The sequence below is a fragment of the Nothoprocta perdicaria genome, unplaced genomic scaffold, assembly GCF_003342845.1.
Source record: "Nothoprocta perdicaria isolate Ctin4 unplaced genomic scaffold, notPer1 scaffold_103, whole genome shotgun sequence".
In the NCBI taxonomy this organism is placed as follows: Eukaryota; Metazoa; Chordata; class Aves; order Tinamiformes; family Tinamidae; genus Nothoprocta; species Nothoprocta perdicaria.
The window spans coordinates 2,286,390-2,300,044 of NW_020454128.1; positions in this window are offsets into that span (position 1 = coordinate 2,286,390).

The following is a 13,655-nucleotide window of genomic DNA, read 5'->3' on the forward strand; positions in this document are numbered from 1 at the left end:
TCTGTAGGAGCTTTGCCTCGTCTTTAGCTATATATGTTGGTCTCCGTTGTGTTTAGAGTCTTGTGCGCCAGCTGAAATAGCAGGCTAGAACTGTGTTAAAGTGTTCCAACATTTATTGTTTTCGGGTGGTACAACACAGGCGTAAGTTACTAGCACTTTGGAAACAAAACTGTCACCTTAAGGTGGTCCTGGAGAAAAGCTCATGCTAGATATAGCAGTTGTCTGCATGCAAAAGGAGAAGCTCAATTCATTTGTTTCWCTAAATCAATCTTTTTTTTGTCCTGTGATGTGTGTCCACTGGGCTTGGAGCGGCTGACTCAGCTAAACTTTGTAGTTCTTAAAGCCTGATTAGTCTCGACATTAGGGGGAGAGCGAGGGTGGCTTTCCATTAAGCAAAGTAAACATGACTTTTCTGAACTGCTGCCATAAGACTGAGTGATCTGGAAACCAGCATTTGCTGCTTGGAATTGGCTTCCTAAGGCTTCTCTGGTAACACTGTGAAGATTGAAGGAGGAGAGGGGTGTGTGTGTGGTGTTGGTGTCGTTGTTTTGCTTGCTTTGTGTGTGTTTTGAGTGTTTTTTTTTGCCCTCCCTCCCTCCCCCCCCTTTTTTTTTTGTATTGGTACTATTTAATTTGCACTTTGCTGTCTAAAGACAATTTTTAGCAGTTTGTGTTTGAGGTAGTAAAGAGCTTTGACAGTGCTGACATCTCCAGCTGGAACAACAAAGCAGAAGATCTTGTCTCCTTCTGCAGCTTCTATTGAAAACCTCTTCCGCTCTTCCATTATTCGCCTTACAGCCCCATGTTCATTGCTCTGGTGCATCTGTTCTCGTCCTGCTTCATGCACTCCTCTTTAACCCACAGTCTGCACAGTCTTTTCTGCTGACTGCACCTTTCGTTTCTTTTATTCACTTCTATTTTCATGCTGCTTCTCATTTCTGCTATATTAATGTGAGCAAACACCGTTCCATGAAGTGCTTCAGTCATCAAGACAACGTCGTCGTGCATTGTAGTGTAATTCCTGGTTCCTTGAGGCCTYCCGCTTTCCTAGGTAGGTGTATGATGGGTTCCACAGCGCCTGGTCTTGGGCTGGGTTGGTTTGTGATATATAACTGGATCGGGTAAAGTCCCCAGGTGTGTCCAAGCCTGTGTCACTGTTGTGCCTGCATTGGAAGCAGGATTGTGTCTGTAGGTAGAAGGGCAGTGCAGACTTAACTAAGCTAACTTGGCATTCAGCTCCAAGCTGAGTCTGCTTCTCAGCTTTTCTGTCTGATAATTTATCTTGAAGACCTGAAAAAAGCTTTCCAAGACCCGTATTTCCCCCAGCATCACTGGAAGGGAAAAGATGACAGCTTTGTGTTTCACAGAGAATAGAGCCAAGTAGGCAATGAAGAAAGTCCCCATCATCAGCTTGGTTCTGCAGAGTTTAGCAGTCGGTGAGAACAAAATGGATATTAGAGTGGGGCTTTTCAGCTTGACCTTTGCCAACTCGGAGCTAAAGCCCCGTGCTGCTTATGTCTGTACGTGTTGTTGGAGCAATGCTCGAATCCTGCTACAGTGAGTATCACAGAAAGCAGTTTGTGCAGATACTGTTAGGCACATTTTAGGCACTACTGACTGGCCTGGGTCTGAAGCTGTGTCTACAGTGCTGTGTACTTTGGTATTTGCACAGAGAGCCTTTGTTTTTTATTTCATATGAGAAGTSTGTACCAGCCCCAGGAGACTGCAGATTTGCTTACTTGGATCCACTTTTTTTTTTCTTCTAAGTGAGAAGTCCTTGGCAGTTACAGCCTCTTTAGGAGCATTGTGTGGCAGGTAGAAGAGATCTCTGGGGGTTCAGCTTCCTGCTGATGGGTTTAATATCTGGCTTTGTCCCATGACAGCATTATGTGCCCATCTTTGTGCTGCTGGCAGGCAGCTGTGCTGAGGTATATTGTACACAAGGTACCTTGTGAGCCTGGTTGCAGCCCTGCACCTTCCCTATCTGCTGCTGCGTGTTTGCTTTGGTCTGCCAAGAACCTCGTCTCGACAAGTGAAAGCACCAGCTCTAACCAGGGAAAGCCAGGACATGGCAAAGAATTCAAGGCTGGGGCTGTTTTCTCACTAGGTTGTAGACATGACTGGGCCATCTCTGGACATTAATTGCTTTTAACATATTTGGGGTAGAAGAGCAAAGCTCCATTAGCTGCACAATGCCGTTACTGAATGAAAACGCCCAGTGGCTTAGAATCGGAAATGTCTTCCTGCCACTGGAACTGCTGAAGAAAAAGGAAATGTTTTCCAGAACCAAAAGGAAATTTTTATCTGAATCAGTGCCAAGTGCCTAATAGTCAGAGCCAGATATCTGCCACAGGCGTTTGTCTTGCCCCTGCTCTAGCGAGGGAGGATGGAGGATGAGAAAGGAGGAGTGGCCGGCCAGGCAGCAGCGATGCAGGAGCGAGTCCTGGGCGAGCGCTCCGTGTTTCCGATAGGCCTGTGCGCTAGGTGAGCAGGCAGGGCTGCCTGAGAGGCGTCCCCAATTGGCTGCCAGCGCGGTGGCACCACGCGTGGTGTCACCCYGACAGCCCCGTTTGCGGGCTGCCCCCAGGCGCTGGCGCCGCAGCAGAGCCTGCACGAGGAGTCCCCTGCCCTTTCCGTCCGCTGAAGTGACAGCCGCTTGCAAATCCTTATCGCTGCATGGAAGAGTGCAGCACTGGCAAAGCTAGGGCGGAATTAGGAGGGGAGGGAATTGCATTGCAGTGATGCTGCACAGGAGTTACRGGTTTTATACGTTTCTGAACAGTAAGCAAAGAGCTGCCAGAAACATTCATGCTGCTGAATGCACGAGGAAGAGACAAAGACAATAGTGGTGAAAGTATTGCATTCATTGTGAGCACTTAGGAATGTGTGATTGGGTGAGTGTAATAAAAAAGAATCGGGAAAGGCATAATAGATGAGAAATTAGTTCCTGTGCCTCTCAGTCCCTTGCTCGAGCTTTGTGATGTTGCAACCTACAAAGACAGGAAGGGGCGTTTTTCCCCAGAGCCCTCGTATGCGCTCGGCGTGCAGATTGCACATCACTGACACACCCCTGCCAGCTGCCGCAGGGCGAACTGCACTACCCATTTAGACCTTTTTCTTACCAATTTACTATAGCATTTTCCCTTACTGCTGAATTTGAGTCAATATTTTTTTTTGTGGTCTAGTCTAATTAATTTTTTTTTTCAGTTGGGTTAAAAATACGAATTGTGCTTTTGTTTCCTAGGATGAATACTTAAAGGAACAGCCCTGTTTATATCGCTAATGACTCTAGGAAAGCGTAGTCTTTCTCAGTCCTCATCTATTAAAGTGGAAATACTAATCTTTTGAAAGGTTCTCATGGCTTAATGTAAAATCAAAGAAATCCTATAAATCTTGGTGTAAAGATCTCAAATACCAATATCTTTTTTTCCATATTCTCAGCCAGTGTAAATGAGTTTAGTGCCAACAAACAGTGTGCTGGTCTATGTTCTTTAACTTGCTCTAATTTGGTGTGTGAAATATTGTGTGGTGTGTCTGCCTAAGACACACCAGAACTGAACAGATTTGATGACCTATAAAGAAATGTTTAAATTTGAGGCTCGAATCTGCATGGAATTCAGTGATTGTGGAATTCAGTGATTTTTGATGGACCCTATCTTAATAGATTAATGGAATGATTCTTTTTCATCTGAAGTTACTGACTTGATCTCACGTGTTAGTATGCTGGGTGTGGCATACTGGATGYTGTTCCAGATTAGGATGAGTTCCAGATTGAATGGACCCAACCAGGAGTTACAGCAAAGTGCAACCCTATGGTTATGTCTGAGAACGTAAGTGACGTAAATTGGACAGACCGACAGGTTCATGTTAAAGTACTCTCAGCTTCAATGCATGTGCAGAACCTGCCGTATAGTCCGTTCCCCACCGTTTGTGTCTGGGAAGAAGTCGTGCTATTCCTGAGGTGGATCCAGTGGCTTGAGCTCCCGTGGAGAGGGGTGAAAAGCTCCTTGTCCAGTCTGCAGTACTGCTAGCACATGCGGTGGGGCGGTGAGCCACAGACCCGCTGAGATCTCCAGGCGGTGGGCGATACAGTCAGGTGTTGGTGAGGCAGAATAGTTTAAGCACCTTAAGGGCTCTTCTCCATTGCAACACTAAATATCTCCTCCTCTTGACTTTGAGGGGGACGGGCTTGATTAAGGGTCAAACATCAGGCTTCCAAAGGAGATGWGAAGATACTTGGCCTTATGTTTGCCAAGGTTGGAAGCAGCCTGGGGCAGCAGTCCCCATGCGGGGCTCCGGTGGCTCCGAGCCCGGCGCCGGGTCGCACAGGAGCTGCAGGCAGGGAGTCCTGCAGGCGGTGGGTGCACGCGGGAGCAGGCGGCGCGGGGCGCAGCGCCTGCCATCRCCCTGTGTAGCAGTGGGCCCTGGGGAGCTGCCGGCCCCGCACGCCCCTTCCCCAAGGGGCTCCGTTTTCCGCAGATGCTCTGCAGCGCTCGTGCACGCTGTGCTGCCGTTAGTCTAGCAGGTGCCCAGCACTGTGGTTTGTCATTAACCAGCCCCTATCCCAGCAATGCAGAAGCACACGATGCTTTGCAAAGAGAGGGATGCAGATTGCTTGCCCCTGAAAAGCTCCCGTCTGCCTTTTGTTTGAGACTTCTACTCCCTAGCAACTCTGCCTTGCATTGGTTTCATTTCCTCCCCACCCCCCTGAGAGATATTTAACCTTTCAGCAGCTTGATTAGCCACGAGATGCAAGAAACCCATTCTGAGCAAAGCAGAAACTCTTTTTATTATTGCGTTCTATTTAAATCAATGGGCAGCAATGCTTTATCTTGAGACTTTTGGATGTGTTGGTCCTGTCTATCATACAAAGGAAAGCCAATAACCAGCTTTTGCTTAGAGTGCATTACAATTTTGAAATGTTTCCAAAAAAAAAAAAAATCATCTATAACCTAGACAAAAAGAGATGTCCCCCCACCCCTTAGAGTATGGGGGATACTTCTTTTAGATCAGAGAGAAAAGTTCAGAGGTTACATTGTGTTTCACTTTGAGGATAAATACAAGGAGATTTGGCCCAAGATGAGTAAAACCTATCCATGTTTAAATGGCTCTAGACATACAAGTAAAGAAGGAGGTATGATTTGYATATATATCGTTACAATCAGTAAGGTCAATAACAGGATTTAGCCTAATGATGCTTCTGTAGAGCACGTAAGCACAGCAGGCTGGAAGGTCTTACATTTTACTCATTAGGCTGCATTTTTCCTCTCTCTAGGCATTTGTCCTTTCTGAACAAAGCAGGGTGAAGGCCTGTGTGTGTGAGTTGAAGAGGAACACTGGTAGCGCCGTGCCTGTGCCGAGGAGTCATGTCTGACAGTATTGCCAAATGGAGCGCTCGGAGGTGGAAGCGATGGGGAGCCCGTGCGGCCAGACCTCCCTTAGGAGGCGGAGGCCGGACGCGAGYGAGTTGYGTGGCCGTGGACGGTGGGAGGCCTGCTGGGCGCCTGCCTGCAGCAGGGAACGTGGGCAGCTCTACAGCAGCCGCCGCTGCCCTCCGCTCTCTTCCCCTCGGCCAGTTCCTGTGGACGCGGGGCTGTCCGTTCCTGTGGACGCGGGGCTGTCCGTTCCTGTGGACGCGGGGCTGTCCGTTCCTGTGGACGCGGGGCTGTCCGTTCCTGCCCTCCCCTGTTCTTGCTGGGCAGGGTAGCAATCAAGCCATGTGCTCCTATGACAAAGGAAATCACTGCTGTCTTTCCTGAGCCACAGCCTCCCGTTCTTCCACCTTCCTCACTCCCCTGTCCATCTCCTTCATTGTTTCTCCCCTATGCAAAAGGGACTTAGAAAAAATTCCCTAAACAGTAAATGCTTTTTCCTTTATGTCCTCTCACAAAYGTTTTGAAAAGACTCCAATCTGAACAGACTAACAAAATATCTCTAATACAGAAAGGAAATTTTTCRATAATTTAACAGAGAATTTCCCTGTTGTAGCCCAGTAGTGAGTTTAGGGTGGTTTGAATTTCCTGAAGAAGCTGAACTCGATTCAGAGGTTGCTGCAGAAGTGGCCTCTGCGTTGCTAGCACGTGTGCTTCTCTCTGCTAGCAAACCAGTACAGACTTGCCATCGTTTAGGGCTATCTGCAGGGCTTCACAGCTGCCTGCAGCTGAGACCTCTCAGCTTTACCTTCTTCTCTGATTCTCATCTCTTTTTACTGACCCACGTGCTAGGGAACTTGACGCAGGGTTTGCTGGAGGCGTGCGGACTAATAGTCTAGGCCTCTGAGAAATGTTTCAGTTGGGAATCTTAATTGCTAAGCACTGCAGAAAGCCTTGCTGTAAACATTTCAGGGTGGTTCTGCAGGAAAGGGCACCTGTCCAGTAGGTTTCTGTACTGCATCCTCCCTTTAGTATCAGGATCTTTTTGAGAGCTGTTGGTGAGAATGATGTTGGACATTGTGCTGGGAAGAAAAAGCCACAGGAAGTAAATAGCAAAATATAGCAAAATAGCAAAGTGAGAGCAGTAGTTCCCCTTTCAGGATGGTTTTAAAGTGTTTTATTGATGCGATACCATAGAAGCGAGGAACATTGAGGATGCAGAAGATGATTGGAAGCTTCTACAGCTTCTAGGAGGAGAGATTCAGTATCCATTAGGATCAGCACAGCAATAAGAGATGGTCTGAAAAAGAACGAAGTAAAAATTCAGAGAGCTGCAGCTCGGTCAACTATGACAATTTTACATATTGAAACAGGGCAATTGGTTAAGAAACCATGAAACAAATCTCACGGGTTAAACCATTCAGTGGCAAGATGCACAGAGATATCTTCAAGGGAAAAAAAAAGAAAAGGCCTGTTGGTTAAGATGGTGAATTGAAACTGGGATTCTACCACTAATTTGTGCGGTTTGAGGCAAATTGTTTTCTTGTCCTCTTTTGCTTCCCCTACTATTCAGCTGATGAGCAGTTTGGTGCAGGCTCGGTCTGACAGCAGGGATTATATTGCACTCACTGTCACTAGGTTCGCACCTGCCAACTGGAAGACGGATGACTGCGCTGAAAACATTAATATCAAACTAGGGGGAGYGCCAGCAGCTCAGCAGAGATGAGCTTAGGTAAGGACTAGCTAAGCTTCATCACAGAGTGCAGATGTATTGGTGTCTTCTGAGGCATGCTCTGGTTTGGGACTTGGGAGCAGCACGGGCTTGGAAGCAGCGCGAGCCCCGCGCCGCACAGAAGAAGCCATCCTGGCCGGTGGCCACGTTTTGTCACCCGGCCCGCCGCTGTCCTGGGGAGGAAAGGGCCCTCTTTGTGCCCAGGGACCAGTCATCCATARGGGATGAGTTGTGGTGCTGCTGGAGATAAAAGGAGGACTCTGGTAATGTGGTAAGTGCGTAAGAATGATCAGAAACTAGGGCTTCCTGGGTAATTGATTAATTACTCTCATTTTATTACGCAATGTATTAAGTAGGGTTCAGTGCACTAAAAACTTATTAACCAGGGTAATCGGGGACAAGTACAATGAACACTTGCAAGTGAATTTTCACAGGGGTTGCAGAGCACAGTCATRTATCCACAGAAACCCCTTTGAACGTCCTGGGTCATCAGTCCCTGCAGCCTGGAAGAGCCGTGCGGCTGAACTGCTCCATCTACACTCGTGTGCCTTGCAGCAGGGCTCTGCTGTCCTCGTCCTGYGGGCTGAAGAAGTATCGCAAGGAAAAACCTGCATTTTAGAAGAGCGTGACAAATAAAGGAAGTGTCTATTTATAGTCCTTTCATCAAGATATATATGGTCTAGAGAGGGAAGTATTTTCCCAACTACTATCTGAAGAACAGCCTACGAACTGTTGGCAGCTTTGCCTGTGGCCTGTGCAGGTGGGGTACAAAGAAGCAGGGACGATGGATGCAGTGCTCGCGTTGAAGGCAAAGTTGGGCGACACACTGGCTGCTCCCTTTCTTTTCCATTCAGTTAGGAGCGACAAACGGTTTAGCTTACATTACTGCCTAACATTAAACTACAGCATGGCCAACTGCCCAGATATTAATAGAGGGCGGGGATTTTGCAGATTGCATTTTTTTAGTGTGTTTTCTTTGTAAATATTCACTCAATGTTACTTGGTTCTGCTAATGCGTTGCAAAGCGAGCGCTGGCTCCTCAGGATACAGTCTTGGACCTTTCCCTGTTAAACCAGCGTGCATAATCYTTGTGGCTAAGCTAATGGTGCCGTGGCTCTTCCATTCCTGTTATTTTTTTTKCTGACCTAGTGATTTACACAAGACCTCACTAATGTCACACATCGTAGCATGTTTCCCTGTTTCTTTTTAATTATTTTTTTAGCACGGCGTTGTCTGCCTCGCTGCCTGAGAGCAGAGAACCCTTCAGCAATAGGAAGCCCAGGGCAGCAAGCAGGAAGGTGGATCCTGGGAGAGATCCGAGGCCTGGGCTCCCTGACTGGTAACCACGGCAACGGAGCCTCCTCGGAAGCAAGCGCAGACCCCATTTTGTGCAGAGAGGCGGCCGGCGTTGGGAGGTGGAGAGGACGAGGAAGGAGCGGTGAGGTGAAGGAGGCTGATGGGGACGTGCCCGGTGCCGCGTGCCCTGCAGCTGGCGGCATTAGGGCACCGCAAGGATGGACCTTGGCTGCTTGTTGGGTTGCTCCTCCTGAATGGTTGAAGAGGCTGGGACAGCTCAGCAAAAAAGTGAAAATAGAGATTCTGAGGAAAATCGTGTGAAATTGAAAGCAGCTACATGYACACAGTCTGCTTTTATTTATGGTGGATGACTTTCTGGGAGAATTCAGGCTGTGACCCTAGCAGTAACGGGCAAAAACTTAGCCCCAAAACTCCACTGAATCAAAAATTCCTACAAGACCTTATTTTAATTGCTTCATCTCACATAGGGACAAATGGGAGGGAGACACCAGTGACCACTTAAAGCTATTTTTCTATTCTTACAGTCTGTCAAAGGCCTGGGGAAAAACAAATATTTAGAGTGCTTTGCTTTACRTTGTTAATGTAATGTTCTTCAGTGCGTCCTATCTCTTTGCTGGTCGGCACTAGAGCTGTGGCTCTCGTACCCTGGGAAGCCTGTGGTGCGGGAGAGGATGCAGTGCGGGCACCTCCCTGCCAGCGCCGCCCTTGGGCCTTGTTGCCCTTGGGCCTGGACCTGTTGCCCTTGGGCAACCATGTGGCCTCATCTCTGAGTCACRGTCAGTCCTTCTGGTGCAGGGTCCCCGGGGCTCCCCAGGTCTCTGTCTGGCCAGGCTGGATTCATGAAGAGATGAACATGGTTTTGCCTAAGTGTGTGTGGGAACTTTGCTCCCTAGAGCTGAGCCTACAGTATTGTGTGCGTGTCCCATGAGCCACATCCTGGGCCTGTGCTTAAGCCTTAGTTTTGCTGGACCCCTTTGCAGGGGACCAGCTCTGTCATTAGCTGCATGGCGAGAGTTGACCTGCTCTGTTGAAGTTAACACCCAGTGATCTACAATGTGTATTTTATATATATATATATGTATGTGTGTATGTATGGTGGGGGGAGTACTGGAGAAYTGGAGTTGGTCTGCATTTGGCAGCCCCAGGATGAAGAGAAACAGCTCTGGTTTCTGCAGGAGCGTCCTGCCCTCCGAAGGGCACCCCTCTGCATTCTGCTGCCATTGCTATAGTAACTTTCTGCCTCCCGATTTTGTTATGAATGGCAATGGGAAAGGCCTCCTTGCAGGCTCGCTGATCCCCTGCTGCTGCTGACATCCTCGGGGCTTGCTTTCCTTTTTAACCCCTGAATGGAAAGTGGGTTTTAGCTGGAGCTTCCTTTGTCAGATTTTTCTTCCTTTTGTCTCTGTGCATCCAGCAGCACCACACATGTCCTTTAAAGAGAACAGGGGGGAGGTTTGGAGTAAGCAGCTTTATACAGCCATTTTGCAGGGAAGGAAACCTGGGCATTTTGGGGAGGTGGTGATTTTTAGGTGGTGTTTTTCTGAGATGAATGAGAGCCAGCGGCTGACGTTCAGTGGCTACCAATACTGGAATCTCAAGGCTAAAGCGGGCTGGCTGCATCGTGATGCAGGCATCCTCTTTCCAAACACAATGCAACTCTTTTCCATGTGCCAGCATGCTCCGCCTCTGGGATTTGCTGCTACCATGGAAATCAGCACAGAGCAAGGGTGAATCTAGTCTTTAACCGGTTGTGAGCAGCAGGTTACTATTGTCACTGCTATTAACACGTGTGCGGGGGTATCCCATGGAAGGAAAGTGGCTTGCTTAGCTTGGAAGAATGGACATGAGAACTAGGGAAAGAGCTCAGGAGTTTGGGGTGGTTTCCACCTTAGCAGTTTTATCTAAAACAGTACTGAACAGACCCAAAGACACTAAATTCCTTGTGCTCTCCTGCAGGAATTAAGCCTAGCTTTTCTGCATTCCKCCCTTTTCCAGCCTAATGGTTCTTCCCAGAGACAACGGTAACCATTTCCTTCCAGTAGCCTGCAGTATATTGTTACTTAGAACATCATTTCTGCATGACCAAAAGGTTCATTTTCCCACATAGGCCCAAGTTTTGTTGAAACATTTTTTCCAGACTTGCCTTAAAGCATTTCTCTTGCAGTTTGYATTGTACTGCTTCTGGCTGAAGTTCTAAGGAGTATTTTAGGCTCAGACTGTGACCTACCTTGAACTAAAAGAGCTGTCCTTTGAAAAATGATGTGCTTCAGATTCCTGCTGCTCTGAGCTCACTGCATTTTCGAGCATTTTCAAGTGATAGGTATAGTGTTTGTGCTAAGTCATGCACACATTTGGTTTGAAAAATGACCGGTCACCTTAGTACTAATATTTCTCAAAACAGGTTTTTGAGATGCTAGTTATTTAATTAGTACAAATTAAATTGAAATTTTAAGTCATTTCATTATTATGTTTTCATATTCTTTAATCCTGCTATCTGAAAGCATTTTTTAAACACTAAAGAATGAATGAATCCATCATCCTTGAAGGTGATATTGCCATTTGCTGAAGTATGCTTATTTATTTCCCTGCGGTACCCAGCCAAAGAGGCCTTGCAGATTTGAGTCCTCTGCCTGGCTCTTGCATTTGCACGCATTAGCAAAGCAAACAGGAAATTGCAGAGCAGCCAGTGCATATTTCCCACTAATGCTAATTTGTTGGCTTCTGCTAGGAAAGAGAATGGTGAGTAATTTGAGGGAGGGTTTTTTTTTCCCCCTCTGTAGAAGACTGGAGAAATTGATCTCAGCTAAAAACTAATTGGTTGTTGCTGGAAGCCTGGGGCTCAGACTTCAAAATGTGGGCCCCTGAATCCAGCAAAACACCTGCACACCAGCTTAAATATTGCTCTACCAATGCTGAAGATTATTCAACAAATTGTTTCCTATTGACCTCAAATTGTTAAAAGAAAATTCCAGAATACAAGAGGGAAGAATATTTTTTGGTTTTTTTGCACAGAAAGTGCCCAGAGCCTGACCTGTAATGTGAGTAATGTGAGAATCCTGCTTTCTCACTGAAGGCTCTTCCACTCAAATTGGTGTTGTCACACATAAGGTTGTATCTCAGGGGGTGCATCTTGTGCTCCTCCTTGTTGCTATATGCCAAGGTAGGATCTCAGCTGTCACTTTCCTGCCTGGTGCTTTTTGTTGTTGTTCCAGGACGCATTTCAGCGGTGGAGAAGCGATTGCTGAGTCAGCTCCTGCCCTGGGACGTGGATGTGGTTGGCACTCGCTGTGGAGCAGGACGTCCTGGGGCACCTTCTGTTCCTCGCCAGGGCCGCAGCCGGCAGCGGGACCCTCTGCCCTCCTGTCGTGGAGCACGGCTGTGCTGGGGCCTTCCCGCTCCCAGCCGAGTGAGCGCTGTGATCCCTGGGGAATGCGCTGCCATCCCTAGGGAATGCAGTGCGATCCCTGGGGAACGCGCTCTGCGATCCCTAGGGAATGCACTGCGATCCTTGGGGAGCCCACTCTGCGATCCATAGGGAATGCACTGCAATCCCTGGGGAGCGTGCGCTGCGATCCGTAGGGATTAGGGTCATGCCTGGAGGTTCTCTGCGGGCCAAGGGGAGGGAAGGCTCGGTACATCCAGGAGTTAATTCTCTAGGAGCTCTGGGAGGCACAGGCTTGTGAAATAAAAGCYTGTAATGTAGTTTTAATGAGATTAGATTTATTTAATAAGTGCAACATGAGGATGTTGGTTCATGCTAGCAGCAGCTGCAAAACCCCCCCAGACCTAATGGGTTTTGCAAAGAGAGGTCTGTTTTTTCCATTGTTGTTACTGATTTTAGTGTTTCTTATTACCAGAACGGTTATTTCTGATGATGCTTCTGCAGCTATCCAGAAAGAAGGGCTGAAAACTACAGAGGCAAAAGGAACAGGGCAGGGATTGTGGCAAGGATCCCCAAACAAGGCTGGCTACAGGCAAGGAAAGAGGGAAAGCCYGGGCCTGTGTCTTGTTACTGCCCCTCGTGACAGGCTGCTTCGCTGCTTTTAGGTGGCCGTTTTAATTTGTATGCCTCATTTCCCATGTGTACAGTGAGGCTAATAATGCTGCCTTTGTGTCCTGTCTATTTAGAATGCAATGAGATGAGATTTTCAAAAATGACAGATGATTTTCCGTGCTTTGTTTGAGTGTGTAGCTGAAGGCATCTTCAGAAGCGACCGAGAGCTCTCCTGCTGGGCACTGTGGCCTGTTGAGGTTCTCAAGCTGTGTCAGCAAAATGAAGGAGCCGCTTAGCACAAAGACAGCCCGGGACAGGCTTCTCCTGGAGCTTTTCTTCTCAGTTTAAAATTCAGATTCAGTATCAGCAATATGTCTCACCATTTAGCACTGGTTCTCCTAAAGAGCATATGTGGAAAGAAAAGGGAACCTTTAAAAAAAACAGGGAAAACAGGGAAGCTTTTCTTTTTCTTGCTTTCCAGGCTAGGTGTTTTGATAGCCTGAAATGGTGGTTGCTTCAATTTCAGGCTGAAAACCTCGATTTTTCTTTTTTAACCACACATTCTGTTTACTTCTATCAATGATTTCAAGTCAGTTCAACTTTCTCTCTCGTTGTTTTCACCAAATAAGTGATTGCATGTTTGTGAACATGATTAATCATGGATTCAAAGCCATTTTCTAAATGTCTACTTGTACAGGGTGCAGCGTGTTTAAAATAGTCTCTAAAGCCATCACAAAACGCAGAATCCATCCGGTGAAACTGCCTTAATGCAGCTTATGGGTAAGATGCTTTTGTGTTACACACTAGCAGGGCTCTCATCCGATGAACAAAGTTGATAAGCAGAACCATACCCATCAGGAATATCTTTTTCCAGACTTATGAGGRCATTTTGCCCCACCTCTCTCCTTTGTATGGGCCTTGGATATGCCACCTCTTTCAGCATGTGTTGCTTAAGTCTTGCAGTTAAAGCTCTTGATTTCTCCTGAAGTTTCAGGAAGCGTTTCTGTATTTGGGTGTTTGGCATGTATTTATTCTGCATGCACATGGGTAGGGAATGTTGTGAGCACTGTTCTGGTCTAAGGATTTATTGTTCCGCTGCCTGTGAGTGAGCAGAACTAGTTTCAGTGTCCAAGGATGTGTCTCTTCTGGAATCCTGTCCCTCTGTTATGAGCATGAAGTAGCAGATCACATCCTAGCGTATCCTGTAGGGTAACATTCCCATTCCAGTAGCGGGAGAGGC